Source organism: Bombus bifarius, unplaced genomic scaffold (assembly GCF_011952205.1).
Source record: "Bombus bifarius isolate JDL3187 unplaced genomic scaffold, Bbif_JDL3187 scf7180000010271, whole genome shotgun sequence".
Classification (NCBI taxonomy): Eukaryota; Metazoa; Arthropoda; class Insecta; order Hymenoptera; family Apidae; genus Bombus; species Bombus bifarius.
The window spans coordinates 7,323,481-7,349,782 of NW_022885586.1; positions in this window are offsets into that span (position 1 = coordinate 7,323,481).

Here is a 26,302-nt window from a genome sequence, read left to right on the forward strand (position 1 = left end):
TAAAATATACTTATCATATTTTGTGTATCGTGTAATGTGGGTTCATTCGTTAAAACAGTGTAGTATGGAGTAAAATTTTTTGTTAAATAACATCTATCCAGAAAGTAAATTCATGAAAAAAAGCTTTCCGATGTTACCATTTCCAACAGGAAAATTATAACGAACATTCGATTGCTTATCGAAGCTTTTTTTAATTCTCTTCATAGGTATAAAATAGAAAATTCAAAATACCAGTTTTAAGTATAATTTTCCCCTAAAGAAAAGTTATTTTTCCGTCTAATTAATTACAAAGGAAATCTTACGTTACCATAATTTAGTTTAAAATATAGTATCCTTTTCCAGGTGGAAGTACAAATTCGTTTTATGCTAGAGGTGCTTTTACATTCGGGATATTGTTTAATTGTATGAGACTACGTACTTTTATAACACAAGGATAGACGTTTCGTACGAAAGCAGTTGTGGAACGTAGAAAAATGACACTGAACAATTAATAAATAAAGAAGATAGAAATACAATAAATTAATTGTAAATTCCAAAAGGAAAAATGTAAGTTTTATATTCAGAGTCGATAATGTATAAAATTTCAAAAGCAAACAGATTCTTCGTGTCGGGTGATATTATTAGCTCCCACAAAGATCGTTTGAAATGACAGGAACCGTCAATCATTCCTTCTTCAACCTTTGGTGAAGGAATACGTCCATGTTTCTTACATGAAATTTGTAATTTTACGAATGGCCTTCCCTTCGATTCGTTATTTGTAAAGTTATTTTGAATTAATAATTAATATTAGAATAGGATCATTAGAAATAATTATCATTAGAATTAAAATAGAACAAAAACCATTACCATACTATATAAAATCTAAGCTTGTAAATATTCATTTTTCTTATCTATTTAATTTTCTACGTAATTAACTTTTTAGACATTAATTGTCAAATCATTGTAATATCACAAAAATTCAATTCTTATAATATTTCTTCTTTCAATTATACAATTTTCGAAATAATTAAGTCTGGAGATATTAATTCATAATGCTCAATCAACAAAAACTTGAAGTATGCGATCCTTTATTTTCCAAGCGACTTAATTTCCAAGATTTTCATTCAAGCATTAAACTTCTCTTTCTCAGCAATATAATCGGTTATTGAGAAAGAATAATTGGTAAACTGCCAATAAACGGTTAACAGCAACCCTTTTTAGTTACACTCTCGAAACACCTGCAAACTTGTTGCATATGATTCCACCGTAAAAACTTCTTTATCACTTCTGTAATTTGCTAGTTCTTGCCTAAATAATAGTTCTGAAAAGAAAATTAAAAATAGAAAAGCATTTCCATCTATTGAGGGTTTAATCGTAGGAATTCGACATTCTTGACAAAGCAGGACTCGTTTCTTTCAATTATACTGGCGAAGATTACCTAGGAGGAGATTTTCGAACCGCAATTATCTTCGAAGAATCGAGATAAGCTCCGCATGCGAGTAAGGGAAAAATGGAAATTGGCGAGTCTCCAAGGGATGAAACATACCACGTCGTTCGAGTTTCGAATGTAGACGTGGTAACGGACTTCCGAGTGTTTCTCTTGAGCCTTTGAAAAATGGAATTGTAACCTCTCCATTGTAGTATAGAATTCTTGACTCACCTGTACGTGGCAGCCATTCTTCCTTGAATGCTTTTTGAAGCAATCTTTCTTAGATTACAAGGCCTTCATCTTGGCGAATGGATGAAATTTAGCGTTGTACAAGTGCTACGATTCCGTGGACGAAATTTAAATCCGTTTTTGAGAAAATATCTTATTTTATGTCGATTTTTATTGACGAATATAGGATAGCTGAAAGAGGGGCTGTCTTAGGAAAGTGGATTGTGAGGGTTGTAATTTCGCTGACAATGTAGTCCGATTTTATTTCGATATTTTATTTCGCTGTCAATATTTTATGTCACATTCGAAGATCACAGAGAGAAGATATGGTAAGTCACAATTTTCTGAAATCCAATACCTTGTCGATCGCATATTAACAAAACTGTCTTTTTATTAAATTTAATTGTGGGATTCTCTTGAAAATATTTACGTTCAAAGTATTGATCTGAACTATCTCGAAAAATATTGATTTCAAAACTATTAATCATCATACTTTACACATTAGATATAACATTAGTCCTTTTTTGTAAGACCTAATGAATTTACTATCTATTGCTGAAATACTTGTATCAAATAGTATCTTACAAATGAAAATCACAGTAGAAAAATATGATAAGCAAATTTGTTAATTTTTCTATTTTGATGTTATTTAATGGTTAAAATAATGTATTGAAAATTATTCGTTTATATATTAATATATTATATATTAGTTTATATAATATGTATTTATATAATAATATATTAAAACACACCCTTCTAATTATTTAATAACATCAAAATAAAAAAGAAACATAAAATTGGACGTATCATAGCTTCCTCATGTAATCTTCGTTTCTATGATACTATTTCAGTATTCAGCAATTTCTTTATATTCTTTGCCATGTCTTGTTTCGAGATTCTGACTAATTAGGGATTAAAATTTAACGAGGATCCGTGATGTATTGGTCGTATAAAGTTGGTGGTTTTTCTAGATAGATCTGGGTAGGTAGTAACATAAAGCACGTTCTTTTATTATACCCTGAAATTTCTTATCGAAATGGAAAAAGGTCTTGTTAAGGTAAAGAACCTTCTGAATCAATGAACTATCGTTCATATATACGTGGATTTTTCGTGGATGAGTTATAATAGCACGAAGTGCAGTGTCCGCGATAATAGTCTACTTTCCATTAGATAAATCATTGTGTTCTCCTCGTGTGATGCTCTGTGTCGCTGAAAATTAACCATATAAATCTTGGTTAAAATTATATCACATCGTAAATTAAATATTTCTTCTAGATTTTATTGTAAAATTTATCTCACGGCGTTGATCTTGTTTTTCTTCTTGCAATGACTAGTCAACAATAATATTGTTAACATAATGACCCATTGTAATTTTATTTAATAAATAATATAAACTCTAAACTGAACACAAACTGAACATAAGTCATTTATTTTATTCTTTAATTAAATTTTCTATGACGTAAAATTATTATATAAATTCACGAATTCATCAAAATTTCTTCTTGATCTGAAATATCTTATATATACGTATAATATACTTTTAACATTGCACAGTGTAGTTTTACATTTCATAAATGTAATTTGTATGTACAATGTTTAATGTTTTGAAAGGATTAGAATTGCATCATAATAGTGATTAAAAGCTGATTTGCACACATTGTATTTCGTTGTATTTCTAAGCACAACTGAAAATTTACTTCAGTAATTTCATCTTGTGAATAATTTTATAAATTGTTGATTTCTTTTATTTAACTTCAGGATTTAATCCAGATTCGAGATTTATTTTATTCCATTCCCAAACCATCAACCAATGATTTACAAGCCCAAATATTTTTTTAGCAAGGACGAAAGTTTTTAAAGGATTTGATTAATTACTGATGCGCATAAGAAGTCATTTCTATCGTTTATTCCTTTCTCTCTGCATACAGTAAGAAGTTTGGTGAGAATGTCTATGCAGAATCTTTCTATTTCATTCCGAATCAAAACGAATTTCACTTCAAGATTGATTATACTTCACTTTCGACGAGCAAAACGGGGAAGATAATTAGTTCGATTTCTGTGAAAGGTATAATTGAGATTCTTTTATGGGAAAGAGGTCAGAATATATTTTGCATAAATGTGATTTTGAACATTAAAAGTTTAATTAAAATCGCCAATGGAAAACTAGGTTGACACAATGACAATCTCAAGTTACTCTAATTTCATAGGTGAAACATTCTACTCGTTGCAAGCACGATTACTAAACAAAAATGTACCGTAAAATTTTAGATTGATAAAACACGTCAATTTGGAAAGAATGTGAAAATTCTTGTTAACTAATAATTTCATGAAAGAAGGAAATGCCTACTGTGATGTATTAATTTGTAATTTGAAAATGTCAGAATCGCGAGAGAAGTCGAATTTTTCAGAAGGTTATTGACAAAGCAACAAAAGTCTCATTAAATGTCATTAAAACATTCATTCCTCCTTCAATATTCAATCAGATACGATTCCAGATAAATCCTGATTCTCTTAATTTATTTTTCGGTATGTTTCTTCCATGCAATAGCAATTTTAATTCAATTTCATTTATTAAAAATTTTATATAACTGCTGATCATATCAGAAATAATTTCATCATGTAAATATTATTTCTTTGTTTGAGAATATAAGGTAGTTCGATCATTTAATTAAATAAGCTTCTGATTCGTTTTCATTGTACTCTATCATTTTCAGTTGAATTTCATTGTAGTATTGTATAGAATCATCTTTTCTATTCTGGATAATTTGCGTAATTTTATAATAAATGTTTAATGAATGAAAGAATTATACGTTAGGGAACATTTGTGGAATAATTGGAAATAATTTTACGATTCATTCTGTTCCAGATCAAAAACATCAGCGTTCTTCAGTTCTAAAAAGTGACGGAGGTTCCTTTATTGCGTCACGGAACGAGACTTTTGTCGCTGGAAGTACAAGTAGAGAGTAATTCTGGTTTTAACGTCTTACATTACGCGCAACGACCCAGCAATTACCAAGAGAGCAATTTTTCCGAGCCCCAAATGAATCTCTGCTACCTTTGCGGTTCGCGAGCGTTAGACGTATTAAGAATTCTGACGATGGAGGAAACTCTTCATTATCGGTAAGTGCATTCTGATAATAAAAATTTTGTCAACTAAGCGTATTCTATATCCTTTCGTTTTCAACGATTTAAAAGATATACGAAGCTTATATAAAATTTACATTAATTTAATAAATTTAATTTTTTCAGAATATTTTTCTGAATTAGAAAATCAAAGAACAAAACATTTTTCTTGATTATTATTTTATATTGAGTTGAATGACAAATTTTTCCATTTCCTACTTCTTTGCTTTTTTTAACTCATATATTCTACTGTGATTACAGTTGCAATTATGTTTCTTTCTGTTCATAAGTACATGGGAAAATCCACTTGGAAAAAGAATAGAAATATTAAATGGAGAAATTATAAGCAATTTTCTTCATATTCACTGAATGAAACACCGTGTGATTACTATTTGTTCAAGTCGTTACAAAATTTTATGAATCGAAAAGAATTCAAAGGCTATAAAGAAGTGAATATTAATTTTCCAAATTATTTTACTGGTTGTTAACTCCGTAAAATTTATTTGTGAGATAGTAATACATACTAACATGTGTAGATTATATTACTGATTATGATATCAATATAATCAATTCTGTACTTGATATAATAAAAACGTAAAAACTTTTCACTCAACTCAATCATATTGTTTGGTAAAATCAATTAAACTTTGCGAAAGTTGGTTCCTTATAGGACTAAAATTAGTGCTCACTTTTCATCCAACCAGAAACTCTTATTATAGGAAACCGATTTGGACGTATTCCTATTCGTGCCATAAAGTCTTTCTATTACATTGGTCGATGCAGACTGTTACAGCATATAGTTCTTATTTCTACTAAATTTCTTTTTTTGCATTTTCCTCAATGAGGAAACTTATCGAATCCTACTCAAAGAAAACACTTAAAATAAAAAAATGATTTAAGTTTCTTTGTAAGACGAGAACTAAGAAAAAATTTCTATATCTTTTATTACAACTTATTATAACAAATGATTATGATCGCTATGAAATTATTATTTACTTGGAACGTGAACAAAATAGAATTGAAATTGATTATGCATTAAAATAAATCTCTCTATATTGCAAAATGTATCTTTATATTTTTAATAATATATTATAAGAGTTCAAAAATTCACAAATTATTAAAAGTCTTAAATCATAAAAATTTATATTTTTCATTTAATCGCAGTAATATGAACACTGTATAATAAATTCTTAATATAAAATGTTTCGATCGAAAGCTCCGATAGATTGTCAATAAAGATAGAAAATGTAGCAGCGGTTCCAATTAAAATTTACGCGGCAATCGCGATAAAAAAAAATCGAAGTTGGTACGTGAGAGAAAAGTTTGAACAAACGTTCTAATTAATTATTCGAATAAACTCACAAACGTGAACACGATGGTCGTAAGATTTATACGACAGGCATGGAATTGTCCTCGCGCAGCTTGAAATTTAAAACAGACGAATTGAAGCTTAAGAAGATTACCCAGTAGTCCTTGAGCTCGATTTTTACAAACAAATAGTGATGAAACTTGCTACCGCGTAATTTTACTTGTGGTTCACAATTCTTTTTGATCCTCGTCTTGCATAGAAATATATTTACCTTTTTTTTTAAGAAAGTGGTGAAACTTGTTACCACATTATTCAATAGTTTTTTTTAAAAAAGCAATTCAATTATTTCTTTGTTAGTTGAATATTTCTCTGTACAAAAAGAAAAAAAAAGAAAGATGAAAGGCGTTCAAAAAATGAATAGAGTAAAACTGGCGAAAAACGAGAATAATAATCGTTGTCATAAATGTTGCGCGCATAGACGATGTGACAACGCGAACAAATGTTATTCCTTAGATTTGGCTCGTAGCATTCGTGCAAAGAAAAAGCAGTAACTTTTGGATTTATGGCGTACAGTTGCGTAAGTGGTTGTGTGCCAAGAGTGGAAAAAGGGGGAGCCACAATGACCAGTGTTTCTGGCATTTTTCCGCCACAGAGGAATCGTCACTTTCCTCGATGACAAGTGTGACTCATTATTTAGAGCACTATTTATCCTTGGAATGTACGTGTTTTTGTTTCATAAGAAATTATTACGCTGTTATACTAATTTTCTTTTTAAATTGAATATTACAATGAAAGGTAAAATTTTTTATGGAGAATCGAATGAGAAACTTGTACTTAATACATCTTTAGTTTATAGGAAACTATTGTATATGTAAAATATAATATAAATGTAATTTGAAAATATAATAGTTCAATATGGAAGAATTTGTAGTCATATTTGCCTTGTTCTTGATAAATTGATATTTGAGGAAAGAAAATACATTCTTTAACAGGAATCTAAATAAGGAATTTGTATTAGAATTCTTCTAAAATTGTAGAGTACAGCCTTAGTATATGGTATCAAGTTGAGTGTCAGCACGAACGATGTTCTTGCGAACTAAAGTTGTAAGGTCTTGAATCATTACCAACAGGTGGTAGAAGGCGAACTTTCTCACTGCAGCTGCTAGAAAATTTCTCGTCGATGAAAGAACTTGATTATGTGCAACTATGACGAAATTCTACGCCAGAGAGCATTCATTATATTAACAACATTATCCTATATAAAATATATTAAGGGAAAAATATATAGGATCATATTTTTTCTAATAGCTTATGTTTAATTTACAAAGCGGATAATTAATACTCCTCCGTTTAAACGTAACTAAAATCTGAATTTATATTAACCTAGAAATAAAAGGAAATATCGAGTTGAATGAAAAAGTGCTTTTGTAGCAATTTCTTTCACTTCGCAATTCTTGTCGCAATTCTGATTTTTTGTTTTAATATTTCGTGATATGTGCGGCTCATATTGGATACCTTGTAAAACGAGATTCTAATTTGTCGCCTAATGTCTAATTGTTCTTGCTGCCGAGCTGGAGAATCGAAGAAATGTTTGCAAACAAATTTTTCGAGGATCGTGTTGTGGAAAATGCCATATTCCACCCACGCCCGCTCGTTGGCATAACAACGAATATGTCAGCAACCTACTCCAAAAAAAGAAAACAAGATAAATAAATATGCATGAAATATTCACATGTCAATTTATTTAACTATCGTTACTCCCGTTACATACGAAATATTTATTGTTTATTGCACCAATATAAAATAATTCTTAATATTAGCATGATATTTTATTAATAATATAATAAAAATTTTCAATTCAGATGAAAAATTAAAAATCATAAAAGGAGTTCAAATTTGAAATTTCTAGAAATCTAAAAATGCTATTGGTTTTAATAAAATAGACAATTATTCCATGCGTACTTTCATCAATTCTTCTTCTTTATAAATTTGTTATTCTTTTTCTTTCCTTTACAATTTTTTTCACATTCTTCTAGCTTCGTAAATTATTTCTAAATTTGACAGAGTTCATGCAGCATATACTAAAAATAAAAATCAATTTACGATAAAACAACACACTTATAAATGAAACGATGTGAAAAATATTGAATTATTCATCGTTACACTATTGTAAATTGACAAAGTGGCTCTCACGCCATTAAGTTCTCCCAACTGCATTTGGAAATTCATGGAATCATTTAACATGAAAGACGTGACACGAATTACTCACGTTGAATAATATTGTGAAATATTATTCTAGGATACGATTGTACAAATTATTATAAATTATTGTAATAGAATATTCCTAGGAAATACCATCGTTTATTATTATCTTGAGACATTGTTTCGGCGGATTATCTTGAAATATTATTACGACATTATTAGAGGATCTTCCTGTAAAATATCATAATATGACTTTGCTACGAACATAATGAAATTAAACTAGAAATTAGAAGACGAAGTATTGGACAAAATATTTAATTTTCGCATTACAAAGATAAATTCGTGAGAATTATAAAAATTGTAAATTGTAACAACAATTGTTATGGAGAATTTAATACTACTGAATTAATATGAATTATTATCATTGTCATAATATATATCATCACGAAATACTATCGTAAAAATCACTCTATGAGAGATTTGCATGATTTCTTCGAAAACTGAGAGAATTAAAATAAAAGTTATAACCGAGGGAAAGTCGACATAATATTTAACAGTTCCTACGCGATATGAACTAGTTCATCTAAAATACGCGAGCAAACAAACCTAAATCGACGTAACACAGAAATGTCAGCTTTCGAGATAAATGCACATTCGCAATTCCCTTACGAACATTTTCTATAAATGCTCCTATTTACAGAATCTACACCATTTAACGATATGCCAACCGCTAGCACATGGATAATGCGGGTTTCAGATGCGGAAAGACCGATAACAATCTGCCAATATAATACATACGCTCGTAAAAGTATTTAAGCACTTGGAGACACCTTTTATGGATATGTTGTGTGTTATATGAACCATTTTGAAATTTCGTACTGTAATGAGATACGAGTGTCACAATTGTATTAATAAAGCTTGAAATAAATGTGAGATTATAATGTAGAAATTACAATATATTTAGTACAAGAATATGAGTCGCAGAGATCACAAAGTTATTTAAGCTTTAAACAGTCAATTATCCACTATATTGACAAACTTCAATACTCAATAGAACCATGTTTAACACTTATTGTATGCTTAGGATGACTATTGATGGCGTATACTAACATTTTACTAAATTCGTGTCTGTAATAAATATCTCGTAATTTTTATATACATTTTCTATTCTTCTACAAAGTTTTCTGCGGTAAGAGTTCAAATACTTTCGTGTACGACCGTACAAGCATGTATTACTTCAAACTTAATTTGCAACCTTAATTATTGTTTCTTGGTGTTACGTTTGAAGTTCCCATTGGTGGCAGAAAATTTGTACCGAGAACCCGTCTGTTGTTCATTTGACGTTTCATTGCGGCAGCCATGAAATTAACTGGCTGGATATAAATGAAGGTTTGTCTTGGCGAAACAATCAAGACGCGTTGTTATTTACGGCATTTCCATTCCTATGGCGATCGTGGTGGTTTCATGTGAATTTACTCGTCGGAACATTATCAACTCGACGCTCGTTTTCGATTGTTTTCGAGAGCCCCTAGTTATTACGTGGCGTGAATCGAACAATATGAACGCGGCTTGTAGAATTAATGAACGGGTGAAATTACGTCTGCTCTGCTTCATGAATTGATGATCCCTCGGCTGAGAAATTAGTAGTCATTTTACAGCAACGAGAGCGCGAGCGTTTTCACGTGTCTGCACTGTCGTTTCAGTTATTTCTGTACAGTACAAGGAGTCATGCATAAACTATTTACAGTGGGTCACAAAACTATTCGTTCACTTGCCATACTAAACTTTTATCTTTTATTCGTATATTGCGCGTACTATATCGATGACTTATTGCACAAATATTGTATATCCATCTTTTGTAAAATTTGAGTTTTTACATGCAACATGTAGTTCTTGACTGTTTCTTTATGCTGGATAAAAATTACATTTATATTTACTTCAATGAAGTGAATATGAATTTGTCAAAAATAATATTTTTATTTATTGTATTTAATGCATATAGACGTATTTTTAAGAAGCACGATCATTTACGTTTATCATTTTATGTTCCTAAAAAGGATCAATGTGCAATTTGCAAAAAGTTTTATAATAGCTCTAATGAAAATAAATACGGTGCAAACATTATTTATTTATTTATATAATGCCACTGAATTTTTGGAATTTCTTATCTTAAAACCGCTAAAAGTAGACATACAATATTTGTGCAGTGACTCATCGATACAAAACGTTCTGAAATTTTATTTAGGATTTTTTTTTTAGAATTTAATTTTTAAAGGGATCTGCCAATGTACGAATACTTTCAGGAATCACTGTAGGTGAACGCGTATAAATATAATTTCCTCCAAATTGGAGTAAAATGTAGAAAACCGACTACGAGTATCTTTGACAAACGTTTTCGAGAATTCGTCGGGTTTCTTAACGCGTTTTATACGTTTATTTTATATGAAAATGTGAGCCGACTGAATGGTCGCAATTTTATGTAAGTTACATAAAGCTAACCCTAAAATTTCGAAAGAAGGGATTTCGCCGTTATCTTTAGCAGTTTCCAGGACAAAGTAGTTTGTAACCTTTTATGTGGGTCACCGTGTATTCATGACGATATTACGCCAGTTATATTGGGATTCTGATATGTATTTCTTTTGAAAGATATATAATTTTGCCTCTTCGTTGTTATATATGGAAACCTATAAATTTTTGTGAGAAAAAGGGATATGAAGATCACGTAAAGTAGTGACAACAATTTAGAAGTTCAAAAGGAAAGTGGTACACAGAAGTGACAATATCTTGATTATACTGTTTTTTAAATTAATAAAATTCATTCACCTTTCTTTTTTGAAATATAAATTGACTGCATTAACTACATTTTTGTGTTATTATTGATCATCGATTCGTTATTCCAACAGTGCAAAGAGAAGAATAACATGAAATGCGAACAATACTGTCAAATATTGCAGGATGGATACGAAAGTTATTTCATAATCATACTCCTGGTAAAATAGTAGACATATCTTGATTAGTTCAAGAGAATGGTAGAAATAATTGAACACAGACGAAGCAAATGCTTTTAAACATTAAAACATATTACTATATACGCACTCTAGAAGTTGAGAAATTCATAAAATATTTTTTCACTAAATATGAATATTGTACATTTTAGGAAAATACACTTCGATTAAAAATAGAATTAACTTATACATTTCAACAATAATTTATTGTGTTCCAATTTCATTTTTAATAATTTTATACAAGAAAAATTAATCGCTGAAACGGGTAATTAATCTGACATTTCCGAATATTCTACGCAGAAAGATTCATTAAAATATCTTGTTTGTAGAAAGTATAGTGAAAAAGAAGAAATTGTAGCGCACGTGCGCTGTCTGTGGTTTCAATCTCGGGACCAGTCAATTTCGAAACATGACTAGTTGTTTCCCGACTTTTCCACCGAAACATTTCAACCATCTCGCCGTACAACTGAACACACGATGTAGAATAACAGACACTCGTTGAAATCGACTACTTTTCACAGGGATTCACCATTTTTGATTCAATATTTCTATCTTTCATCAGCTAAATAAAACGTCAATTCAAACAATAGTTTCAAAGTTGATCGTGTACATACCAATTGTCGTGCCATAAAGAAGAAGTTAATAATTCCTATCAACTTTCTTTGAACATTCGATACCTCAATCGCTTAATATGTGAAAAACAAAGCCTTTAGTTGCCGAACTATTATAATATTAAAAACAAATAGCTGTTTATTCGATAAAGTATTAAAAAAAAACCTATTAGTTACGAAATATATAAAACATCATCAAGTCAGTCTCTCTATTTCCATTCTTAAAATATTTTGACAAATTAATGAAAGATCAATACTAGTTACACCTAAACAAATATATTTATTATTCAAATATAATTAATTCCGCAAAATTTGAACAACATTACCCTAAGTATTTGTCGAATATTAAGCGATATTATATATATAAATGAATCTTGTGATGCATCCACGATTGGGTAATTCTTATCTTTCTTTTAGGTTGGACGGAGAAGCAAGGCAGAAGTTCCGCAGACAAATTCCACTAGCATCAACAGGCTATTCTTTACCGCGTAAAAATCGATGCTGTGGAATTTCTTCCGGATAGTTTCACCATCTGAGGATTAAAGAACCGTCCGTTTACGTCAGTGAAGCGAATCTTTGATCATTAGACTGCGAAATTTTATACATTTATGGAAAATTTAAAGATGTAGAATAATAGATGAAAATGCATACGATACGAAAAATGTATAAAATATTCAAAGTATAGTATTCTGTATAATATAAACTTTCAATTCTAATATTCTTAATTTTTAAATATAATTCATTTAATTTTCAACATAATTATAATATTCTAAATACGATATTTATTTATTTAAGTCAATATTTAGAATATTTAGGATTTTATAATTTTATTTTAATTAGAAATAAATCTATTTCTTTATCTAAATCTATTTCTTTGAGCTTCTTACTTAATCAAGACGATTATTCTTTATATTATTTAGGAACTGATACAAATCTCTGTCTAAATCCTGTTCTTCTAAGAATATGAATTTACATAAATATCCATAGATCAATAAACACGTTTCTACTTTTTATATTTCATGATTGATTGGGAAAGGAAGAAAGGAAATGTGGCAACGGAAAAAGTAGTGCGTCACGATTACGTTGTTGGCTACTGTCGTCAGAGACAGGTTCTAATTAAGAACTTTGGCGTGCAACTTTGCGCCCTGAAAGCGAATGACGTGTCGTTTACAGCGTCAGCTTTTTGTCTGGAATTTCGAAATTTAATTTGTCAGCAAAATCGAATAGCGACGAATTGATTGACTTGAGCTAAAAAGGTGATGGATCTTAGGACCGATGGAACAGACACGTGAAATGTATAGCAAATCAAAATTACAATAATGTTTATGGTTTTCATTTAATTGTTATAAATTATTAAATATATATTATTAAATTATTATTAAAACATTTGTTAGCTTTGAGGAAAATGTAAAAGAAGTCTTATTGTAATATTTTTTTTTATTTAGTTGTTTACATTCACAATTTGTCCAATTTGGACATTTGGTAAAATTTTTTGGCTGTTTGATTATCATGTGAGTGGCTACCCCCAGCGGGGTACCATCTTCGTGTTTATTAGGTTATATCCTTTATGAGATCTGTTGGGTGTTTCCTTTTTAGTCTTCTTTCTATGCTTGATGTGTTGATCGTTTCCGCTACCAGCCGGTTCGGGTGCGTTGCTATTCTTTCTCTGTACCTTCTTGCACATCTGCTAATCTCCCCCTTGAGCGTTGGTATTCCCAGGTCTTTCTGAATGACCTCGTTTCTAACGTACCCTGAGGCGTTTACTATTGTTCTAAGAATTTTAGCTTGCATTGTCTCTATTTTGCTTATATGGCTCATTGCTGCTGTTCCCCATAGTGTTATTGTAATATGCATGGTTTCTGAATTAGAGCGAGATCGGAAAATGAAAATTGAAAAGCACGATTAATTTCTCATAACAAAAATTATTGAATAGTCGGATATAATCTGTAGATTTCAGCTTCAAGTTCTTCGTTATATTTTCTATTATTGTTACATTTATTAAAAACAAGTATGAAAAATTAGGTGATGATTCCACTGTATACACTTTCTCCTGTGAACTCCTGACTGTTTTTCTTCTGTTTTACATACACATATATGCGTCATCGACATTCTCAGTGTGATTATCTTCCTCCATCTATTTCGACATTGCAGTGGATAAAAATAGTGGGTACATCATATGTAATTTATATCCTGATATAGATTTAAATAAATATAAATTTATATTCTGTTATAAACCATATTTAATGATTCATTCATTTATTAGAATGCAAATTTTGAGTTTTTTAGAATTTGAAATGCATATATGTACGAATTCCCCGTTTTTATTATTCGCACCATTCTATGCCGCAAGCGTGATACAATATCAGAAAGCAATGAATTAAAATTTTTCTCAGGGAACTCTATCACAGAGTTCACAACTATCACAGATATTTAAGTAGATCAGTAAGACTCCGTTTTTTTAAAATGTTTTTCATACTGTGTTCCTCGTTACGCGATGTATACCTTCTCTCATTTCTCAGTTACAGTTCGTTATTATGTGGTTATTATTTATGTGGAAAAATGAGAAGAAGAGACGAAGGAGAAGAGCAGAATTCCTTGAAAAGGTTGAAAAATCGCGTGAGTTACGAATTCAATCAAAGAAATGTGGTTATTAGGCGATCCATCGGATTGAAAGCGCGCGAACGCTGCAAGTCGAGCTTAAGGGAGCTACAGTGCAAAGGAACGATTAAACCGGCTTTTTGATGGTGGTTTGAGGAAGATCGTGACTTGATGAACTTTCGGGCTAAGCAGATTGAAAGGCAGCGATCCCCCGAATGAATTTCTTGAAACTGCTCGTTTCGTCACGGTTCAATCCCAAATCCGAAGCCCTTCGAGCCTTTATATTTTACTAAAAGACTAAAACATAGTTTTTTTTTTAAAGCTGTTTAATTCTTTCTTCATTTTTGGAAGTTTTTATAACCATTTAATTTAATAGCACTTTTGTAATTAAGTATATATTAATTTTTTCTGGTATAGAAATAATTAAATTAAGGGAGCATTATTTACATACAGTTATAAAAGTCTACATATGCCCAATTGAATATAAGATATTATAGTAAAAATGTTGGCTCTATGAATCTTTTTGATACATTACGGTACATACTAATATGTACCATAACTTATTCACCTTCACTTTATTAAGAAAAAAGAAATTAAAAAATATAAAACATAATGATATAAAAAATACATACATCTGATATATCTACATAAAGTCATAAAAATAATAGGCTTCATATTACATATATTTTGAAGAAGTTAAATGTTTTGTAACTTCTAATATAATTGTATCCCAAGCTCTTTGTAAGCTTTGGATGCTTTAATTTTTTCAATTGCTTTTGGAAGTACATTAATAACTATTGTATTAATGCGCGAGTATAAATAATTTTGTGACAAAATACATGTTTAGCTTCTATGGTAAGTCAGATATACAAAATTCGATAAGTGTATGCCGATTTTCGTGACTGATTGTATAATGTCTATATCTTCCACGAGAAACAAATAATAAAATATTCGTACTACTCTGACAATAATTACTTTTCTTTCAAATTTCAGAAATGATAATTTATGACTTACACGAATATGTATCCTACAAAGCAAATTTCGCAATAATATTCTTTTGACAATTTCTGAGCATAATTCAACAAAGAAGTTTGATTAAAATAATTCCCGTACAAAAGTGTAAAATCTCCGCAGTTTTAATAATTGCCGAGTCGTTGGGCCGGGGTCAGGCCATCAGTAAACGACGGAAGCACGATCTTATGTCTCCCTGTACCTCAATTTACTCGACCACAAAAGCAGCTTTTCATTCATTAGCGATATAATTAGATTCAGGAACCATGAAGACGATTATTGTAGCCCAGAGCCGTGACAAATGTAGGTTTCTCCTCGAGGGAAGAAATTACTTGGGGATGTTACTCGATTACGGCGACCGACAGAAATTCAATTAACGAAGCCTCACTGCCATATCACATTAGATTCCGTGCAATACCTCATATAGATCCAAATAAAAATAAAATGTTTATGAAATTTATTGAGACTATTGTACAGGATGAAAGACAATTTAAAAACTTCAAGTGTCCAAACCACATGTGTTGTATCGACGTAAATCGACCAAATAGGGGAAACCAAACTTTATTTCCTTCAACCAGCCAAAACTTCTACTTACTACTAAACAACAAATATTGATCATTTCTATTAATTTTTACCATTATTTTCATCTTGGATTAGCTAATAGGAATATTTTGAAATATTTCTACGTAGAATAATTTTGTTCTTTTTTCAAATTGTTTTTATCATTGACTTAAATTCCTTGATTTATGATGTCGAAACATATTCGATGTTATATGAGAAAAATTATGGTTTCACCTTAACGAAGACAAATTGTATTCGTAATGAAATATATTTCGAGCGCAACTGTAATATTCCATCATACCTATTCCATATTTAATTTTCACTAACAAGTCGCACAAATAGAAATCAACGCGAGAGGTATTAACAAACACTTCACAATTCTGTTCTGAAAATTACAGGTACGAGACAAAATTCACCACCGAAATACATGTATTATTATTCAAAGCATATACAGAGTCAGTTGCGTTACACGAGTACCGTTGTATAAACTATACGCTTGCCTCAATTAAACCGTACTCTGATTACCATATTTAAGAACAGAAGTTCCGTTTAGTTGCGTTCTACACTGACGATGCTTGTCATAACGTAATTCACATTGTTAGCTATCGAATATTCTCTTTTTCGTCGTCGAACGTTTTCGGACTACGTAGCTGACTTCTAAAGATATTTTCAATAATTAGCTTTAGGATTCTTTTCACGTTCAACGGCGTTTGGTTTTATTACGAACGTTCTTGGCATTTTCATCCACGTTGTATACGTTTCATTATTCGTCCTGTTTTCTTCCGATAGTTCCAATTAACTCATAAATAAGAAACAAAATTCGCACAACGTTCTGTTTATGGAACATTTTATTATACAGCCATAAATCGAAAATGTCGACTGAAAAGGAATTGTCCTCATATGACAACTAAATTTTCTTAAGAAATAAAATATAACAGTTCGTATAGTACGATAGAACAATAATACATACATGTAACTTATAGATAAAATAAGAAACGAGTCAGAAGTGAAGAGTAGAAAGATTAAGAAATCGGTTCAACTAAAAATAGAGAATAACTTCCTAGGAGGAGAATCAAGTTGATCGTCGTTCCTCGAGCAACAGTGTTTGTTATGTGAAAATTAAAACAATTTAATCTCTTAAGCAAGACTAGTACATATAGGTAGTTCATTCAAACATGATTCTAGAAGATATAAAGATTAAGTGATAACGCATGTGTACATTATTTTTCTTTTGTTATTTCAAAATATTGTTTGGTATTATCTACATCATTTAATATTTCTACATAGATATTCATATTCCAATGGTGCTTGTAACTGATAAACCTTATACAATTATTTTGTTACTTGGGAAATTCTTCATTTTTAGATTCATTACTTCCTAAACTAGAAATCAGATTAAAAAGGGACTTCTACGTTGAGAGAAAGACTTCGGATGTTAATACAATAATAGGATTTTATATAGAAATTGAATTTTATTATATTTACTAATATTACTTATATTTTATAATAAAGTATAGAATTTATAAAATCATATTTCTTATGAACTTCAGTAAAAGTTTATATCACCTTCTAAAAATTACAAATGGTACTTACAACAATTTGTATATTTCATCACATATATTATGCACATTCGAGTATACTGAAATTTCGCATAAATACACGAGCAACTGCAATTTGTTTATAAGTATAGTCTAAGTAAATACACCTGTACAATGAAAAGAGTAATTATCCTTTTCCAGGCTCAATAAACTCGCTCTTGAAAGAGTTTAGATGATTTGTCAGTTTAAAACGTAGAAACCATGTAAAAAGACATGGTTCAATGAAGTAACCTACTGAAAGCGCATTTTGAAAATCCTCGACCCGACGAGGCCGCTCTTTTATACTGTTCTTTGTACTCATTCGAACCAATTTATCGACTACCTTTTATTCTTCGGTACAGTTCGTCCCTCAGAGAAGTTACATCCTTGATAAAAGTTCAAATTACGAGAGATATTCTAAAACTTGAATACACTTTTAACTTTTTAGTCATTTTATACTTTAAATTAACTAAACGACGAAACAGAATCAGAAAACGTTGTTTGCAAATATGAGGATGTATCAGAAATTAAATCTATCGAAATAATACGAATATTGGGAACACGACGAAATGAAAAACATAGTTCTGCAATTAAGTTACGAACTTTTCGAATTTCTTACTAATTATTTATTTAAGATTAATGCTACAGGTATTAAGAATAATTATCTTTATTTCGTTAAATTTTTAACTAAAAATTTCTCTAAAATGGGAGAATTTTAAGGTGATAGTTTTTTTTAATTTTATTAATCTTTACTTCCATCAACGTTGATTATAGATTTCTTTAGTCATTAAATAACAAAGTTTTATTAACTTTTATTAAGTTAATATTTCTTTAAATTCTTAGATTGGATAAAACACGGAATAGCTCCAAATTTTTGAATTGTAATTACTACTCCATTCTAATAGATAGTTTAAAAGTAAATGATAATAGTAAGCAGCATTACTGTAAACATTTATGGTATGCAAACTTGTAAAAAGTTTATCGATTAAAAAAAAGGGTTAATATAGATCCCAGTATTGGTGTTCCGATGTGATCGCATGTCGTTCATAAACGATAAATTTTTAATTTCGTCGTTGCTCTCTTTCATCTCCGCTGTTTGATCGATCTACTCGTTGATGATTCGCTTTCACAAATCGTATGTCACTCGTTTCGTTCGTAGCCTCTTGAAAATGTGCACGGTCGACCCGATTTCTATCATATCTCTTTTTTTTTTTTAATAAAAAGTGAGATTGAACTTATATACACACGCGCAATCTCATTGCCAGTAACAGAATTTATCGTCGATAAAATTTCTTTGGCCGATTGAAACCGTCCTACCGGAACTTGATGCAAGTACATTTTATACACACCTACGTTTTCAAATTATGGAAAGCAAACTGTTAAGAAAAATTAAAAGTGGTAGGACTAATGGATTCGTGGAATAATTTTCAAATGAAATATAATTTACGTACATGCATGATAGAAAACGTAATTTTACAATTTATTGTACAATATACTATTCAATATCCAAATTTTATTAATCGGTATATAATATTTAAAACTTATAGAGTATTTAAATTAATAATTTAGAACTATAGTGACAGTGATGAAGTTTCCACAGAATTGAATTTTAATACAAGAGAACACATCTGAAAATCAAAACTATAAAGTGAAAGGAAATTGCATACTGTGCGTTACACAAATTGTAGCAATGTCCGCAACAAATATTTTTGAAATCACACTTGTCCATTCCGGAAGAAGATAATTTTTTTTTAGTTCTCTAAACACTCCCAGTACTATAATAGAACTCTTAATAGCACTTCAACTTTATCTCTAACACTTTATTTCCGAGAATTACTTGTTTTTCATCCTCTTTCCCCTTGTTTGCTCATCACGTGTCCCACACACTTTCTTTCCCACCTTTTCTAGTCTCTTTATGCCCTTCTTTATACATCGTTACACATCGTTATCCCTCGTCACACAATCTCTTCTTTTTCCAACCACATACCGTTCTCTTTCAGCCAGTTTTTCTTCTTTTTCCTTTTTTCTTTCCATAGTAAGCTACCTTCGACAATATGTTTTGCTATTTACCATTGTCCAGATCCTTTCCTTTTCTCTTTCTACTTACTCTGTCTATTAAGACCACTAATTGCGCACCGGAATCACCAGACCTCTTGGTTGATTTTCTCGTGATTAATTAAGTTTCCAGTTGTCAGGTAACATAGGGAGATTCCTTGACTCCCTTCGTTCATGGCAAGTCTTTGACGAACGTAACCACCGACGAAAGTGATTTATCATTTTGTTTTATAGCGGCGAGCACTGGTTATCCGCAGACAGGTCGCGGAAAATCGCGCGGGTACGCTTCCACTGATAACCTTGTCAGTCCCCGAAATTGACTGCCGTTATAACTCTTTGGCAGGCAGCTAGGCCAGCGGGATGATCGGTATTATTCGTGTATTGGTAAAAAAATGTGTGTCGTTGTTTCGTCAAAGTGATGTATCCAAAAAATCGTTAATTTTCTGATACAATAGGATCTACATTGACATTGTCAGAACACCGATTAATGGAACGATCGATTTAAATGTCTACCGTCGTTTTGTCAGAATGACGTATTTAAAAAATCGCTCATTTTAAAATACAGTGTGATGTATATTATCAAAACAACGATTATCGGAACACATTGATGCATGAATATATGAAGACAGTATATTCGAAGATGGCCTTATGTGCTCAGTGGTTCATGAAAGTATTTGGATACATATCATAGAAATTTTTTATGAATTCCTTATGTATATTATATATTATGTGTATATTATATCCTTGTGAAATTTGAAATATGTAATAAATATCTTGTTAATTCCTTACACATTTCCAGATTCGTTTTACATTTCGTCGATAAATCATAATAACATGTTTTATGCAATACACGTAATATATTCATAGAGTTTCTATGAATTTTCGAATACCTTTTCAAGTTACTGTATATGGAAAATTGGAAAACAAAAATTTATAGTTATACAAAATTTGATGAATAGGCTGATTAATAAAAAAGGATTCGTAAGTAGATTGCAAACTGCTTACATAAGAAACGTTCGATTCTCGGATAATAAGAACTCAGCAGAATTCCAATAAATCCCTTGTTAAGTAGAATTTTCCAGTTCCAGTTAATGGAACAGTACCGCATACCTTCTTAGTAATTTAAGAGGATATTTGTTTCGTAATGTAATATTCCGATGAAATTCGCTATGATGAATGGTAAGTACTCTATCATCGCTATTAAATGCAAATGGATTTTGCCTACGTCTTCGCATGGATATAGGGAGGAAAATTATTTGAATCTACTCCCTTGCCTATCGAGTTATCGCAGACATCTAAATCGAACTTCGTTAAATCACTCGTAATGGATTCTATAGGAATGCCTGCTACAGAAATCAATGCGCAATGTTTTGACTAAAACTGTAATCTGAAAGCAACACAAACGTAATTCAACTCTACCCACAGTAGAAAGTATTGGAACATTCGTGGAAACCTTCCATAAATATATTACGTCCTACGCAAAGCATTTTCAAATTTCATTATCTTTGTAACCACATCAGGCCATCATAATTTTATTAATAATGTTATACTAATATGCTAATGTTTCACCAAAAAAATGTTTGCAATAAATATTTTGTAATTTTTATATAAATTTTCAAATTGGTTCCGAATTTTACTGATATAATACTAATGAATAGACTGCGGGCATTTATGCAAATTAATATTTTTGCAAACACTATTCTGGAAATGGAATCGAAGCAATTGATTGCTTTAAATCACTGCTTTTAAACCAATGTATGTACAGTATTACCTTTAACTAAATTTGCATAATAAAAATCACATAAAGTGTCCATTGCGACATAATTCTTTTACCCAAAATCACAGCCACTGATTTACCATGAAATCTGAAATTTGAAATTTCATTATGTAGTCCTGCATTTCCGGTTCGATCCAGGTTCCAATTAAATAATTTCATTTTCACACCCTGAATAACCTGAAAATTTTCCATGTGCCCAAGTTATGAAGCAGTTACGCGGAAACTCGTCAATTCTAAATATCATTTTGAAAGTATGTTACTCGACCGAATTCACGATAGTATCACCTAAGTTCGTCGTTTCTTGAAACGCATTACCTGTATATCCACGTTGCATATAATATATAAACACCTGAGCTATTTATACGCGGCTACTCATGAAAATGGTAAGTGTCTTTCTACATTATGCATTATAAACTTTATGCATTATGAAACCAACAATTCTGTGCGATAGTTTGTTCTTATATTTGCATTTCCATTACAAAATCATGTGTCATTATTTTACTACATATGTATTCTATTACGAGTTCTCAATATTCGAAGGAAGATGTTTTCGCAATCATTTTTTTAATTCTTTTAAAATTAAATTGATCATTGATACTTTTGCTTTCAACAATTATTATTCCTTTTCCCTTTCCCTCCCCCCTCCCCATTCTTACCATTAAGAAAGAAACAGGAAGATAACAAATGAACAAAAAAAGGAAATGGAAAGTATAGAAAATTCTCTAATTTTTAAATTTTCAATTTGTCGATTCGATCATCTTCTATACTGTATCCCTAAGAATTGTAGAGTTAATTGACCAATAAATCATTCAATGGTTTTAAATATTAGACAAAAGATACAAAATGTAGAAACTAAGATAGATCGTCACAGGAAAAAGGTAAGAATTATAATTGTCAATCCAAAAATCTTTCAAGCACTATACCTGTAAAATTATATCTAGAACTACATATATTTATATCCACAGAATACAATAATATACATAACACAATAATATTAATAAAATTCTTCTAATTAAAAAATTTTCACTTTATGTATTAATACATAATAATGTAATAATAATAATACATAATAATAATGTTATGTAGTAAACATAAATAAATCCTAATTCTATTCGTTTCGATTCTAATCGGATTTTATACTAATCTTACCACAAATCTGAGAATGCAGGTGTTTAATCTCGAGACTCAGAGAATAAACCCATTGTAACCCATATCCTTGTTTTCGATGCGCATTTTGGTAACAATGTCTATTCATTTAACTGGAACTCTGAGAATCACTTGTCACAGAACAGTTCGATTTGCCGAATCATCCAGCAACGTAAATTTACTTTGAGACCGTAAACACAGATTTATGGTAGAAATTCAAAGACAACATTGTTACTAACTGGTCCGGCTCGTCAGTCAGCCTTTGTCGAAACGTACACGCGTTATAGTCGACAGTTTGCCAGGATTTACCGTGACAATCTGGCGATTGTTTCGAACTGTTCACTCGAACGATTTCGTTGTTTCCTGACGAAGCTTGTAAATCCATTACGGAAACTGTAACTCTTATTGGTTATTATCAGGTTTTGACATTTTTTTAAAGATTCTACGTATTCTAAAAAATTTGACGAATAATTTTAATTATGAGAGATTTGTTCGTAAATATCAATAATATCGATTTCTCACAGATGATTATTCGATATATTTAGCTACAATTCGAACCTAAATTTTTAAGAGATTGCAAAGTTTCCTCTCGTAATTACGACAATTTTGAAATGATTTTGTTTTGAGATCATGAAAGCATATGGGCTATAACAAATGAAATGAGTTAAAAGTTTCTTCGTTTTAGTAGAACAATTAAATATGTATTATATATATAATTCTAATATAATATAAAATATGATAATATAATGCATATTCTGTATAATATAAAATAAATATCATAAATAGAACTTCGTTTATCTGAACGTGCCAAGGAAAAAGCAGTTCACTGATTCTCCCACTACCTATAATTTTGCTCAAATAATAACAGTTCACGTCCAGATAAGTAGATTCTATCAGCAGAAGTTCATTTAATCAGACATTGGATAATATGCCATTCCAGTAAATGAAGTCTCTCCGTAATCATAAAAAACTATTCATACAAAATACATGAATATTGTAATAACCACAAAGAGGTGTGGTGACTATTGGTGTTTAAAATCATGTTCCGCGAAAGGAAAGTCTATTTGCATAGATTTAAAGAGGAAATTGTTTGAAGAATGTTTTCCTGGTATCCTAGTTTTCTGATTGAGCATTCAAGACCTTTATAGTAGAAAAACTAAAGTAGAAAAGTATAGGTTATCTATGTAGATAATAAAGCCATAAAGTCTGTAAATTTATGAATCATACTTCGCGAAATGAGATTAATATGTAATAATTCTAAAAATCAATTCTATTTCATAATTCAATTTCATAGTTTTTTAAAAGTAACCACAAAAATTGTTGATAATATTTTGCTGAAAAATTATCATTGCATTTTATGACGTCGAACAATCACAGTTTCGCGGTTCGTAGTGGATTCGACGAACGATCAATAAGAAAAAATTAATGGTAACCTCTAGTTCAAGCGTGGTTCGACGATTTTATCGATTTCGGACATCCCCAATTTCCGCGAATCGATGAACTGGAACTCGCACGTTTCGCGTCCCTCCTCAACAAACGTACTTTCGCTCGTGAACTTTTAGATTCGTTTATCGTATTAGTTTGAAAAACGCAAATCCTACACAGCTAACGCTAACATAGAAAACAGGTTTATCAATAATTAGCAAAATTGAGAAGGTTGTAATTTCAATCAAAGGAACAGTATCATATCTGAAAATTCGGAGTTCGAGAATTATGAAAAATGTTCAATATTTCAAAATTTCAATAGAACTGATTTTATATTTTCATTGTACATGTTAGATTGATAACAAGCCAAATTCATTTCTGAGTAAATCTTTGATAATAAATTGTCTATCAATTAATTTAAAAATTTTAATCGATAGAAAAATTATAACTTCAATTTAAATTAATAAAAATAAAGTAATGAAACAATAACTGTAACTTATATATAACAATATATGTAACGTATATATAACATAACATAACATAACATAATATAACATAATGTATATAACAATAACGTTAACTGCTTTAACCTCTTTGTTCTAAACTTTATTGATATCATGTTTTCATATTTTAATTCATATACGTACATTTTCGAGATTATATTCGAACCTAAAAATATACGTGAATTTATATCATTAATATAAGAAGCTTCCCATCCTATTGAAATATAAACCAGTGAAGTAGTTAAATGAAAATCTGACAGTAAAATCATTTAATCCGCAACACAAATAATTAAATTAAACTTGTACATACTTCAACCTATGTCTTCTAAAATGGAAAGAAGGCTCTTTAAACTATTATCAAAATTATTTAAAAACACAATGACTACAAAAAGATTTTGTGTATACTCTTACTTTTCAATAAAACATTTTGTCATTACAGTTGGATCTATAAATGCAATAATGAATGCAACGATGTACAAATATTGTTTGTAGCCACCGTAAATCTCCCAGTTTCTCTTCTAATTTCAAACATTTTATTTTCTTTCGCGTATAAATGTGACTAAAGCAAAATGGATATTTTATAAAGTGTCAACCACATTAGTGGAATAAGCACGATCGAGTGTGTTTGAACAGCGTTCAGACCAATAAAGAATGCATTTTCTACATAATGAACGGAAGCATTTCGAGTGCGCTTTCCGAGAAGAAAGTGAGTAAACAATGAAACCATCGAATTTCCTTCCATTTGCATTCTAGAATCACTATTCGACAAGAGGGAGCGACAAATCGATGCCTTCAATTATCGCGGCGCGCCTGTAAGCAGATTTTCTTTCTTCTACGCATAACTATAGTTGCATTCTTACAGGCGCGCGAGCTTAAAACTCCAATTATTTTTTCCTACTAATTAATCCTTCTCAGAACTCTAAAAAGAAAAAGAAGGAAACAAACAGCTGTGGGGAGGTGCAAAAATGGGGACAAATTTAAAGAAAGAAAATTGCCTCAAGTCTGCTATTGTCACGAAGAAATTATAAAAAGAATTAATTATCATCTTGAATCGCAACAAACAACTCAGTTTCCACAAAACTAGTAATATTTCATGTTTCTAGTCGCTATTCCGTCTATTTGACTGCAATTCAAATTTAAGTTTTCGTTGTAATAGAACAAGATTTTATTAAATAGATTGATTTTGATTTTATTTAATAGACTGTACAAAGATGCACACAAGAAGCGTGTGTTGTATCACACGATTAAAACGATACAAGATGGACTGGTGGATATCTTTAAAGAATTATCGCCTCATAAGAATGAACAAATACACAAATTACAGATGTACTTACTACACTCACCTTTAGTTTAAACGCCGTCTTCCTCCGTCGATTTTCTTTCAACGTATTGGAATAATTCCATTGTGGCCTTCACTCGTAGTCAAAACGTTGCTTCGGTCTACTTGTCAACGTTCTCTGATAAGAAAACCACGCTGAAAGATCCTGAGTGGGGAAATTTCGCGATACAGTGCATTGCTCGCTCGATCACTCGCGGTAATGTAGCTGTCACTTTTGTTCGTTCTAACTGAAATAATAATTCCCCTCCCTATACGAACTTTCGACAATATTTTTTATTCGACATCTTTATTATTTTTCTTTCCCATTTTTGGTTACGACACTGTTTCAAAATAGTTTGATTATCGAGACTTGATACCGTTGTATTGTCAAACTATATCGCGCGAGAAATACGAGCACGATTGATGTTTGTGGTCAATGTAGCAA